Source organism: Tyto alba, unplaced genomic scaffold, assembly GCF_018691265.1.
Source record: "Tyto alba isolate M040663 unplaced genomic scaffold, T.alba_DEE_v4.0 Super-Scaffold_14, whole genome shotgun sequence".
In the NCBI taxonomy this organism is placed as follows: Eukaryota; Metazoa; Chordata; class Aves; order Strigiformes; family Tytonidae; genus Tyto; species Tyto alba.
Genome location: NW_024881276.1, coordinates 17556422 through 17570373, shown reverse-complemented (window position 1 = coordinate 17570373; position 13952 = coordinate 17556422).

The following is a 13952-nucleotide window of genomic DNA, read 5'->3' as shown; positions in this document are numbered from 1 at the left end:
CCAGAGCCCTTTAAAAGGGGGTTCTAGATTCTGCAGTGAAAGATGGATGGGAAAAAAAATCTTGATTTTACCATACTTTATATATATAAGTAATGGATATTACACGCCAGATAGATTTGCTATGCTCTTTACTAGTCAGTATGTTAATATAAGCAATAAATATAGACTAATAAATGAAGTTTTAGAATTATAATACTATATTTTAAATAGTTGGTGTGTCTTTCAGAATGTAATGATGTAAGTCTCTGATCACTTTTGCTCTTTTCCTTGGAATAACAATAATGGAAGGACGAGGAGAAGAGGAAGAAAACAGAGACAAAGGCAGGGAGAAAGTAAAATCCCATTTTGGTTTCAGAACCCTTAGGGGATTGCATTTTCTTAAAAACACAAGTCTAATCACAACAACAACTGAGTAACTACCACTTTCCATTATTGTTACCATATTACAAACCTCAGTTAAAAAATAATGCTTTTCTTTTTATTGTAACATATCAGCTTAGGAATATTTTAAGGCAGAGGAGGAACCCTATCAGCCTTATCATGCTTACCAAAATTAGAAGATTGGATAATAAATATTACAAGATATTAAATTATTACACTGATATGGTCCATCAGAAATTCCTGATATGGAGAAGAAAGCCATTTAATACCTAAAGAAAAATGTAATAGGAAAAATGGAAACTGAATTTCCATTTTAGAATAAACTCTCAGTACCACTAAAAACATTTTTAAAGGGACAATAAAGAAAGAAAAATTTAAAATTCTGTGTTATACAATGTAAAATATTGGTATTAGTCCATTAGCTTATAGCAGATTGCACAAAGATACTATTTTACTCTTTTTTTTTTGGTATTTTAAATATTAACATTAGGAAAGAGGTGCTCAAATTAACATTTAATCAAAACACTTCTGTTTGAATGAAAACCTCCAAAACACAACTTTTCTACATATTGTATCCACTCTTTTTCAGGTTAATTCTGTTGTTGATACTCTCATTTTTGACTAGGAATTCATGACATAGTGGAATAGTTTCTATCCAACAAAAATTCAAATTTCTTGTTTATGAACAGCATATTTATTTAACTAGTGTATTAGGTCTTGTTTAACATTTATTTCCTGTTTAATTTTTTTTATTTCTGATCCACACACATATAAACGGACTTTATGTGTCCCCTCACAATATACTACCTCCCGCTACCAGCTCTCAGTTGTGAGCTTAGGTAATATAGTACTGGCTGGTAAGAACATTCTGCCTCTTTTGCTTGTTGTTACTTAAAAACACTAGGAAAAAAAAAACAAAACAAAACAAAACAAACCCAATTAAAACTCCAAAATAATATTAAGAGTTTCTGTAAAAGGTGCTAAGAAAAAAATATTTCTTAGTATAATGAGATGAGAATGTGATAATCAAAGATGTAGTTCATAAAGACTTTTACATAAGTTCTTAATGCTGGCTACTTTGTCATACAGTAGAATACTGCACTGTGTTATTTCAGGTTTGGAATTTTCATCTTTTGTTTTACAGATTAAGGTGATTTGTTTGTTCTGGCACTGATATACCAGGGTTGGAGTTCTGCACTTGATTAACTTCAGCAGCTATTGAGTCCAGCTCTATGTCTCTGGAATTTTCTTTTTGGGATTTTCCCATCTACAAAATGAGCAAGAGTTTAATTTCAGGAAAGAATGTTAGCCAAAGACATAACAAATGACTATTGTTAGAGAAGAGATAAAACCAAAAGGTCTATTGGTGAGGAAGAAAGGAAAGGCAGAATAAAGAGAAACAGAACTGCAGGACCTAAGGATGTATCAGGTCACTCATGAAAACTAAGCATGTGAAAGAGAGGCTTCTAAATTTTCACATTTATTTTTTGCATTATTCAAGTAAATATTGACCCCAAGTACAATGTGGTGGAGAAGGATAAGGAAAAGTATTGCCTACCCCTAAGAATTTGCAGAATATATAGAATTAAACATCTCAATTAACAAACAAGCCTAAACACCACATGAAATTTGGTATTATCTATTTAGAGGACTAATAATAATTCTGCAAAAAGGTTTTAAAATACAAACAAAAAATAGTTTGTACAAAACATAGAATCTCCCAACACTAAAAAAATATGAGGATGAACAGAGCTTTTTTTGTTCATTAGCTTGTTTTTTGTTTAGGGCATCTTTGTCTAATATAATAAGCTGTAGTGAAAAGACTTCTTACCATAACAGAAATTTTATAGATATTAATGAAAACCCAGGCTTGTGTGTTATGTATATACTTATACAAGGTACTAATCTGCTACCACACACATACATCACACACACGCTCATCACCAAGGTAGTGGTTAATAGAGTGCTGCTTATTAGCACTGGATGGCTAACTTATTTCTGACTTATCTTGGCAGGTGTGCCTCTATTGCCGTAGGCAACTGCAATAAAGACAGGGAAATCTGGAAGGAATCATTAAAACAGCCAGGTTTGGGAATGAAATCAGAGATTTGCAATCTGTTATTACTCAATGGTGAAAGAAATAAATCAAAAGATGTGAGTTTGAACTTCTGCACCATTAATATCTCTTATTGGTATGAGATTGCAACCTGCTAAGAGTTTGGTGTTTTCACACATGGGCATTGTGAAGCTTTATTGTTGCTTTTGACAGCACAGTGATTGTGAGACTCCTTGTGGCTCTGCCCCAGAGGCAGCTCTCAAAAACCCTACTGTCTCAGCTGTGAGTCACTCAGACTGCCTCTGGCACTCAAAAACGCTCAGTGATGCTGATGATACCATGACTCTTTGCCATGCAGATGAGATCAGTCTTTCAGACTGATGCAAAATGGAAAGAATTAAATGTGGGTTTGCTAGCATCCTCCTTACATCTCATTGTACAGGCCTAGGCAGGAAAAGCCAGAAACTGGCCTGCATGAGCAAATGACAAGCAGAAAACCAACCGCTTTTAACATGAAGAATGAAATCATGATAAGCAACATACAATCTGCCTACAAACCATGATGTAGAAGCTGTTCATACTGTTCTAGTCTTATAAATACACAGGAAAGAGACTTCTGATGCACACAGAGGAAAAATATCTCTCTGAATAATTCAGATTGGACTTTTATATGCCAAATTGACACACAGTTGCCCTAGCTGGGCACAGGAAGCACTCATTTGGCTACCAAGACCAATCACATGAGCAACAGCTGGAATTTACATGGGATGTGAATCCTACAAATAGTAACAGATATCACCAGTCCGGTCGGTTTTCCGGCAAGATGCAGCAGACTTTGCTCAGTAGACAAAGATGGTCATGCCTCTCTCACATGTTCAAGCTGTGCTTCACAAGACATACTGTATTTCACTATAAAAATAAACTGTCATATAGAATGTTGTGCAACCAAAGATTACTTATTGCTTTTCTCCGGAATTTTAAATTTTACATGCGAACACACAGTGAGATAGGCCTATATATGCTTAGATATCTAAGTAAGTGCAACTGCACCTTTAGAAACATTAACACAATCAGTAAACTCCAATGTCAAGAGCACTAAAAGCAGTGAAAGCCTAGTATGTATAAACGATGCAAAGGTTGAGCTCATACCAAAAGAAAAAAGTCCATCAAGTTCATGCGCTAAAAGGTGACTGAGATAGAAAGACTGCCAATTAACATACATCACTGGTATATCATTATAGTTTTGTAATGAAGGAACTTTTTTACTGTTCAGAATGACTTCAGGATTTAATGTGCAAAGTATCCTCAACAGAAACAGTTTTTACACCCATACAAAAATTTTAAATGTGTATTTTACATGTGTGTCAATTATAACCCAGGCAAAAGCTTGAACAGAAACTTCAATTCTTTTATTCATTCATTTTTACCATTTTTACCATTAATACAGGAAGGATGGGAGTGCACAGTTTTGAGGTTTTTTTGGTCCTTGCCCAAAAGCAAAAAAAAAAAACCAGGAGCACTGGATGGATAGACTTCCATTTACAATTATCAAATAAAAGCCACTAACAGTTTCTTGCACACATGAAAGACGCCTTTGGGATTATCACTTTGTAAATTCTTTTGGCTCAATAAACAAATGACTGTTTATATATAATATATGTAAGTTCCTATTCCTCAGACAGTTAAATCCCCTTACTCAGAGAAAAGGTACATGCTTTGTGATCACATATCCATTTGCACACTTACCAAGCAAACAGTCATAAATAAAAGTGGGAGAGAATGAAGGACGTATTTCAGGCTTGCAGATATTACCCGAATTTGGGGCTAGATTTCAGCCACAGTTACTACTTCTTCCCCAAAATATCTGTTTGTTTTAGACAAATTGATTACAAGTCCTATCTTTGGCACTGAAATTTCTTTCTACTGTTCTTTGCAACACAATATCAAAGCAAAAATGGAAAATATCTGAAACTTCAATCATTACGGTTTTATCTGACTCTCTGACCCTGAGTTCCTGAAGTCAAATGCCCTGAAAATAAAAGGAAGAAAAAAGATGACAGACCTCTAATCTGGTTGAGATGAAGGGAGAGAAGAGGGTGGCAGGGAATGAGCCCCTAGTCCAAGTCTAACAATGCATTTAGTCACTTGCATTTGGAAATACAGGGAAATTTAGGGATGAAGATGAAAAAAAGGAGAGATTAAATGAACCCAGCCAAAAAGTCCAATAAAATTAATAGAAAAAGGAAGATTCATTTTAAGCTTGATATTTTTTATTAAAACTTTGATTTCTAGATGTCTGTAAGATAATCATAGAACTTTTAAAAATACTAAGTCCATCAGTGTAGATTTTATTATACATCTTAAATATAAGTATACTTTTTTCAAAAGATTAAGGGATGGAATCATGAAAGAAAAAAAGTTCTTTGAGAATTAGAAACATTCCCATTGAAAATTCAGAAATATAGAAACTATTTTGTCAGAACTATTGAAACTCTTCTGTGCCACATGGGTACACTAAACAAAGCAATGCTGTGTTCATTCTACCTTTTTTAAAACCAACATATTATTGGCCCAGTTTCTTAAGGATTATATTATACTGGAAGAAATGTGTAAATGTAGTTTTATAATACTGTGGGGTACCATCTTCAGCTTTGAAAGCAACCTAAAACTGTCAGTGTGCTGTTGTGCTGTGTTTATCAACAATTCATAAATCCTGAAACAAAAAAGGTCCATTAATATGGCAACATATACATAAAACTATCTGAAGGACAGTTTTGAAATAATTCCTATTTGAACTGGAAAGTGTTTTTAGGAGAGAAAAATTCCTTGACCTTGGCTGCCAGACACCCACACAGCCATCTCTATTAAAAAAAAGAATCCACCACAATCATTCTTCCAAAGGTTAAAAAATCATACTATAAAAATGTCTGCCTGATAGCTAATCTGGTATTCCAGCTTCAACCTTCAGCCATGTTGGGGCTTTCAGTATTCATGATTTTTACTGCTACATCATGGATATTTGTATTAATAAATGTCAGGGCGTATTAGAAAGAATGATGCTTTTAAGCATTCATTTTCATAAATTCATTTGGTATTCACTGCATTAACAGGAATCGGAAGAAATTGGTTTTGTAGTAATGTGGATGTCATATCTATTTGCAAAAAAACTTTGTTCCAATCTAGCATTATTATACTATTAAAATTAGGTGCCACCAGACACTTCAATAAAGATTTATGATGTAGATGTGTAATGTAAGTAAATCATTGCCTGATTATTAGCTAAAAATTATATCATAGAGGCTGTGTAGGTCATCTCAAAATTTACCATCAGGAAGGTTCAACTGATTAAATTCTGGAATAATTTCCTGTAAGAAACAAAAAACTGCAGCAGTTAAAAATCCAACCCTAGTTGTTGAACTTCTGTCTAACAAATCTGTAAGTCTGCAAAATATGCATATAGAATTATTAGCCCATCAGCTTTGAAATACTAAAATTCAATATATCTGCCCTTTCCTCTGAGGCTGTAATGAACTCCAAAGACCCCTTCTCACAATGATCACATCCACTTTAATGAAGAAATCAGTGTTCTGCCACACAAACACTTAAAAAAAAAAAAAAAAAAAAAAAAAAAACAAACAACAACAACAAAAAACACAAACAAACAAACAAAAAAAAGCAAACCAAACCAAGCCAAAAAGAAAAACAACAGCAGGTGAGCAAAAATGTAATTTGTTTAAGAAAAAAAGTTAATGAAAAGGAAGGAATAAGGATCATCAAAACTCCTGTTTTAAATACCATAGAAAAGTGATGACAGATCACTGAGAGGCATTTTTGGAGACTTTTCAGTCTTGAAATTTCTCCCAGTACTTCAACATATTTTTTCAAACTTTGTCACTTTTTAAAAAAGAAAAATTAAGAATGATTAAATGCTAGCAGAGTAGAAGGTTTTGGTTGTTGTTTTTTTTTTTTTTTTTTTTTTTTTAATACGTAATTACCAGCTCTTCAAAATGATTTAAATGTCAATGTCATGCTTGCTTTAACTAAATCTTTCACCATCACACAGTCAGTGAAGTAGAAATCATGTTGTAAAATAAATGAGGAAAAAACTGCCCTCTACCAGCTGTTTCAGTGATTCACTGATTAAAGGTTTTTAAAAAAAGAACAAACCAGAATTTCATGCCAGATTGCTCAGGATAACTAGTTTCTCTGAAGAGTCAGAATATAACCTGAGTGACAACATTCAGAAGGATGAGTTATCTCTTTACCACAGTAATCATTAGGACACAATATACAAATCTTATGCGTGATTAAGACTGACAAGAAGTGTTATGAATTCTACAAAAGGACCGATCAGTTCTGCATGTCCGTGCAAAAAGTAGTGCAGCAGAACAAATCATAATGTACTTCAGTGATCTAAGTGATTATTGAGATTAGCTGTTGGTGTTAGAGTAAGGAATAGAGCAACAACCAAAAAATTCTCACTTTCAAAATAGTGTAGAAGTTAATATTTACAGTGGTGAAGTTGTGGATCTGTTTTCATGGGAAGTCTCCAAAGGTGAGGACACCTCCACTGAGCAGGAAAGTTACTGCAAGAGGCTGGAAGCAGAGCCTTATTCAACAGCCTCCAGGAACCCTTCTTTTACTACAATCCACTGTGAACAATTTTGATTGACTAGACACCTATGTCTTTGAGGAATTTATTTTTTCTTTGTTGAATTACAGGTATTCATGGAAATATGTGGGGTTAACTGAAGATTTTTCTATGCAAGCAACTTGACTGTGTCTCAGGAGGATCTATTTGGTTCTTCCAGTACTGAGGAACATCATGTATAATTACAGAATTTAGATTTAACACAGCCTGTATGCCTGAAGTTGTTAATAACCAATGAATTTCATAAATGTCTAAAATCTGAGTTGTGTAACTTCAACATTAAATTTCCACTATTTTAGTATCTTAGCTTTTGTGCACTGCCATGCAGAAGTATAAATAATCCATTAGGTGTTGAAAGGATGAAATATAGAACTGAATGGTCAGACTAAATAATTTTTGTTGGTTTACAAATAATGATGATTTAGGGTTTCTGTTAGAGGCAAAAGCATCAGGCTTCCCACACCTGGCACACTATTCCCTGCCAGAGAATGACAAAGGATAAAATAAGATGTTCTGAATACTAACATACTGCATGTCCCAGATCTCAGCAGAGTATTGTCAATCCCACAGGAACACCCGTTTAAAGATTAGTATATGCTTATTGCAAGAGCTCGGGATTTTGAGTCACAGTTGATTACCTTTCTTTAGAGGTGAATCAGATTAAAAGTTAGGAGCTTTGGGGCTTGGGTTTGTTTGTGTTTTTTATTTTTTTCAGAAGCACATAACAGTACATAGGGAAAGTTTTTCCTTCATGGTACACATGATCTAAAGCCAGGCTGCTAAGATGTGCAAACTTAAAGGATCTGGACAGGTCTGATGCCAAAAAAATCTAGCTATTTTCTGTATAATGAAAAATATTAGCAAATTAAAATACTACAATGTTAGTGCAAAATACTGAAATAAGACCACATTATTCATACTAATAGGCAAGATGTTAAACAATAAAAAATTATAAACAAATTGAGGGTATTTCTATTTTAGATTTATTAGGGCTCTGTATGTTGTTAGAAAGGTAAATACAGAATACAAACTGTATTACCTTTAATGAAGATAAGTGCTATCGGGTTGCAATGTCTTTTATGAGAAGGGGATCTATTTGATATCTACCTGCATTTCAGATTTCCAGAGCATCTCTAAATAGCATTATTTCTGTTGAATCTATTGAATCATGACAGACAAGGAACAAAGAAGCCAGAATATACTGTATCAACTGTTCATTGGGACCACTCTCTTCTTTCATTTCTGCAAATTAGGAACCTACCAAATTCCATACATAATTCTCCCCCAATGAAAATTAAGAAAAAAAAAAAAAAATAGAGTTCACACGCTTTTTTTGAAGGTAATTCTAATGTTAAAGTCAAATAGAGGTATCAGATAAAAAAAAAAAAAAAATGTTTGCCTAGCTTTCTTTAGGAATGAAGTACTGTTTGAGGAAAGAGACTGACATGAGACAACTTATGAAGGGATAACTAATCACAGATGTAATGACAACAAAATATTTTAATACAGGTTCATTAACAAGAAGCCTATGTGGATTTTGGTTTTCTTTCTCCTTGTATTTTGGTTCCCATCTGATAAAAAATAATTTCCATGACACATTAAATTTTTATAAGCCAGAATATCTTTCAAGGATTTCTTTACAGGTGACACAAGCCTCACTTAAACTCACAAACACACTGTTTCAATATGAGAACCTTCTGCTTGAATATCACTAGTCAATACTGATGCTTTCACTTTGTCTGAATAAGTGAAGAAATTTCAGCACACACAAATGGAACCTGACCAGATGAGGTGTCAAGCCTTGATGCTTTTGTCAGAGAGAGTGCATGATTTGGCTTCATAACTGACAGACCTTGTAGTGATCTGGAAAAAAATGAGAAGATAAAAAATTGGAATCTGAGCACATTTTCTCTTTGCATTCTGCTTTTCCTCCAATGGAAGTTAAAATCTGATAAACAACTATCTCTTTCTAGTAAAACAATAAACCACAGAAATGCTGTCTGAGTGGTTTGTGATGAAGAAATTAAGAATAAAGGTATCTGTTGCAAGGTGAGTTTCCTGGAAATATTTTTTAATTTTTTTTTTTTCCCTATAATTGTAGTGCTGCTGAGGGTGCTTTATCTCTGATTGGGTATTTTTTGTAAAATGTCTTTTCAGCACCTTGGGGATGGGAAAAAAAAAAAAAAGTTAGGAGTGTGTTGGCTATCGCTCTATTTTGGATTTCCTCCTTAACTTTGAGGAAGAAATCTGGAAAAAGAGAGAAGCATGACCAAAACCACGGGGCTGGTTGGCACTACTCAAAGTACCACGGAAGGTGTGGGATTTTGACTCTTATGCACAGGTGAGCAAGAATAAACAAGAGAAATCTGGAGCACGGGAATGATTCCCATGTTGCCTTAAGGAAATTTACTTTGAAGAATGAGAAGAATGAATGTCAGAAACAGATCTGAATATATTCTAGGTTTATCAGACTTTGCTAGATTATGTTATTTTAAAATCTAGATAGTTGGTATAATCAAATATGACCTACCAAACAGATATAGCAAAGGCTTAATTATGTGAAAATGTAAATGGACTTCAAAGATGTGACCTCTACTACAAATTCAGATGGCAAAATATGTGATTATGAGCAATCTAATAATATCTCAATAACTAGTCTTCCTACTTGCTCACAACTGATTTGTTCCGTGGTGTTTAGCATGAGTTATACTGGTAAACACACATTGATTATCAACTTAGCAATGATGCTGAAAAGTTGCCATGAGCCTTTTGAAAATGTTCCCATACTGTTTTTAACTTAGACCTATACTGCTATCACATTTATAGAATCAGTTTAGCACTTAATAGGTTTTAATACATTTCAGAGGAAAGAAAGCTTGTCTATGATTTGAACTATTTTTCAGGATAAACACTCTACTGAAAACTGTCATTGAATAGACAAACTCCAAGCAGTTATTGATTGAATATGGGTTATCCAAAAATCTGACTAACTAATGTATTTATCTTTGTTTTCAGTTCAGGTGTTTCTGAAAAGAAAACTTTAGAGAAGATGCTGAAATATTTTCTATTTTGTATGACTGCATGAAAAACAAATAATAATGTTCAACAGCCCACTGTCACAGGACTAGGTGGAGGGGGTGGGGGGCTCAGAGGGGAAGTCTGTTCTGCTACTGTTTATTTTGAGGTAACCAACCTTGTGGCATAATCTAGTAAATATACCCAGAGGATTTGCCAGTTCTCTCATAACAAGAATTTGGAAGTTACCTTTGCCAGAAAGCAGAGATATTCAGAAGCTAAAAATCTTGTCTAGTAAAGACACTTCTCTCTTCCTCAAACTAAATCTTAAAATAAAGAGAAGGCAATGTGTCCATGTATATGCAAGAACTTAGCCTCTTACATTTTCTTTTAGGATCTTCAATTATTTTATCTATTATTTCTGAGAGCACCCAGGCATCTGCTCTACAACATCAAATCTGAAAGCAAATACTATGCAGGCAGAAAAAAATAAATTATATATCTCTAGTAGTATATATGTGAATTACTGTTAAACTGGTCCTAGGTGAGAGAAGTTAATAACATTCTGACCTAGTTAAACTGTAGACTGAATCCTAGATTTCTTCCCAATTTTCTAGTCCAAAGAAAGAGTCCCTTTCCCATAGAATCTACATACAGATCAGTGATTTTTACAGCACTTTTTCACATTTCCATGTAATGGCATTAGTTGCAAGGTGATAATAATTCTGATCAAAGCCCAAGATTTTTGGTAGGACTTGCTCTCTCAGCAATACAGATACCTTTACAAATGCCATCTTCACAGCAGCAGTTCTATGAACAGGTAATGGTACCAATATTCATAGGAGAAAATAATTGACACAAAAACAGCACTCTATACAGGCACACATTACATTGCAAAACATAATGACATATTAGGCAAGACGGTAAATGCGAGAAAAAAGGGCTAAAGATGCAGATTTCCATTTGACTGCAGTTCTACAGAAAGTAGAAATAAGAAACAAGGGTTATATCACTGTTTAGTAAAAGCAATTTTTTGGCCCATTGGCTCTGTATATTTTATTTTAGAGTGCACAACTAAAGAACATAAATTTTTCCTCCTTCTCAGGCTGACTTAATTTATTTTTTTTGTCTTGGTTTTTATGTCTAAGTAAAATGGGTTGGTAATTATTAGCAATGAAAGAAATAATTATATGTTCATAATTACTTCAGTGAATAAACTGTAATCATTGAGCCTTCTATGACAACACATTGGGCATTAAGTTCTTCAAGTGTAAGTTATACCATGTACTCTTAAACACATCATTATATTTCTTTCTGAACAAGTAAAGGAAAGCGTTGATTTGATTTACAGTCTATATGTTATATTATTACGGTCTATTTCTTATATTTACAGCTGAAGGAAAGCTTGCTCTCCTGACCCCTAGTAATATAAATTGTCAACATTCATTGTACCCAATAAGGACAGTGAATTTATATCAACTGACGATGCATTCTACCTTTTTTAAAGGTTGATATATAATGTAACACATAAAGGAATTAAGGTAATTTATTTGTAAACTTTGTTTTAATGCTTTGAAAATATACCACATTCCTCTGTGAGATACAAGCAATGAAAACTATCAGGAAAACTATCATATTTTCTCCCTGCCTCCAGTTGAGGGGAGTGATAGGCTTGGTGGGCACCTGTCATCCAGACAAGGTTAACCCATGACAGTATTATATTGTTAATCTACATCTTCCTGTTCTGTGTTCAATTATTTAATCTCTTGTCATGAGACACTTTGCACATTAAATACACATTCTTTTGTCTCCACTTTTCACCATACAAACTATCATCTCTGAGAAAGTACAGAAAAGTCAGGTTCAACGATTAATAGTTGGAATTCGAAACTTGACTGTGATATTTTGAAATCAGTTCCTTTGTGGATTTTTTGCTATGACAATGAGGAGTTTCCCACAAAGCTCAAAGTACACACTGTAAATACAATGCATACACACCCCTCACACACACACAAAAAAATCCCTTAAGCCCCACAGCCAGAAGACAGGAAGAGAGCCAATTACATTAGAGTATTAATACTAAACATCATTCAAGAAGCAATGAAAAATGGACATAAAAGTTAGTCATATTTATAATGGGTTACCCATTCTGCTATTTCAGCTCATGCTGTGCTGGGCCTTAGTTAATAAGTATTGCCACCAGGATGAATTTACTAAACAATTAGAAAGACTATTAGTAAGACTGAATTTTCTTGGCAGTAGAAAAGACTTGGCTTACATTCCTCTGCTTTTCCAGAAAAAAATAGAAAGTGTTGTTTTTCCCCCCATCTCTTTTTTCTAATATCATTCTTACATACTTTTATCTCTATTAATTCACATAAACTTCTTCAGATTTCTTATGCATTGTTGATTTACTACCTTTCCCAAATAACAGACAGAGGGAGTGTTGTGTCCTTTATTATGCATGATGCACTCTCATACTACAAAGAAAAATACAGATTGCTCAACATAGTAGGCCCATTTGTTGGCTTTCTCATACTTGTCCGAGGTCTACATCACTGATCATACAATGAAATTCTCTCTTCATATTTTTTAGGATCTGTTTCATTCAACTATTTACAAAATTACACAAATAGCAAACAGCTTTTAGAGAAAACTGTATGTTCTCATTCCCTTAAATATAAACCAGACTTTGTCCATTTGTATGGTATGTATGCATATTGCACCAGGAACTAATTGCACTTAGCGGCATTTTAGAGAACACATCAAGAAGACACTGACACATTACATTAAAAAAAACTATGTGATGGTGATAGCCTTTTTTTGCCCAAACATCTTTCGCCGGCTAACCCATTAGAGACCTGTAAGTCCCTTTCCTTTCTTACCGTTAATACTGAAGAACTCTTTGGAATAAATAATCTACACAACTCTAGATAGTAGTGGTAGATCAAAAAAATGTAAAATTCATATGAAAGTTCTAGGTCTTCAAGGTCTAAATCTGAATATGAAATGAGTCGAAGGTCAAAGGCCCAGTTTTGCCCTGTTTCTACAATGCAATATATTTTATAAGCTATTTTCACATATTGATTAAGATAGAAAAAGCACAATAATCAAGGAATCACCCTTACTTTCCTGGGTAGCATTTAGGCTGAAATGCTAGAAGGCCCTTTTTAGCTTCAGAACTACAGTGACTGAGAAATCTTCACAGCGTTTTAGCATAAAATAGTGAGAATAAAATACGTATAAAATTCATCTTGCCTCTTTGATCAACAGTGAAGGAAAGGAACAGAGGATAAAGAAGGCACAGTAAGATTTCTTCAGTTCATCAAATTAAATAAAGCCAAATCCACAGCAGGGCTTAATGTTTTTGATTTTTGAAAAAGTCAACAAAGTTACACAGATCAAAATCTAAAGCAAAATGCAAACTCTCCATTTTATGGATGAACTGCCCAAGCATTCGATACTGGTGAAGCACCACCTGAGTGGAATGTCTCACTGACATCTCACTGAATTTGAACATAGATTTGCTTTATTTGGTTGTTCAACATTCATTGTGTAAGTATCGATTTTGGTTTTCTTTTTAAGGGTGAGGCTGGACACCAGAAAGGCAAGATGCTTTATCTTGACTGCTGCCTTGTGGCTTAAATGGAACACTTCTGGGGGAAAAAGACATAGTTCTCTTCTTGAGAGTAACTGAGCATTCTCGGAAATAATTTCTGAGTGCAAATGCACAGCACAGAATAAGAAAGGCTGTAAACGTGGGATCAATAGAGCCAGCACAGGTGAGAACTTTCCTGTGAAAGGTGTCTTTCCCAGAGGTGTCAAAAGTAATAAAGATCATAACATCTT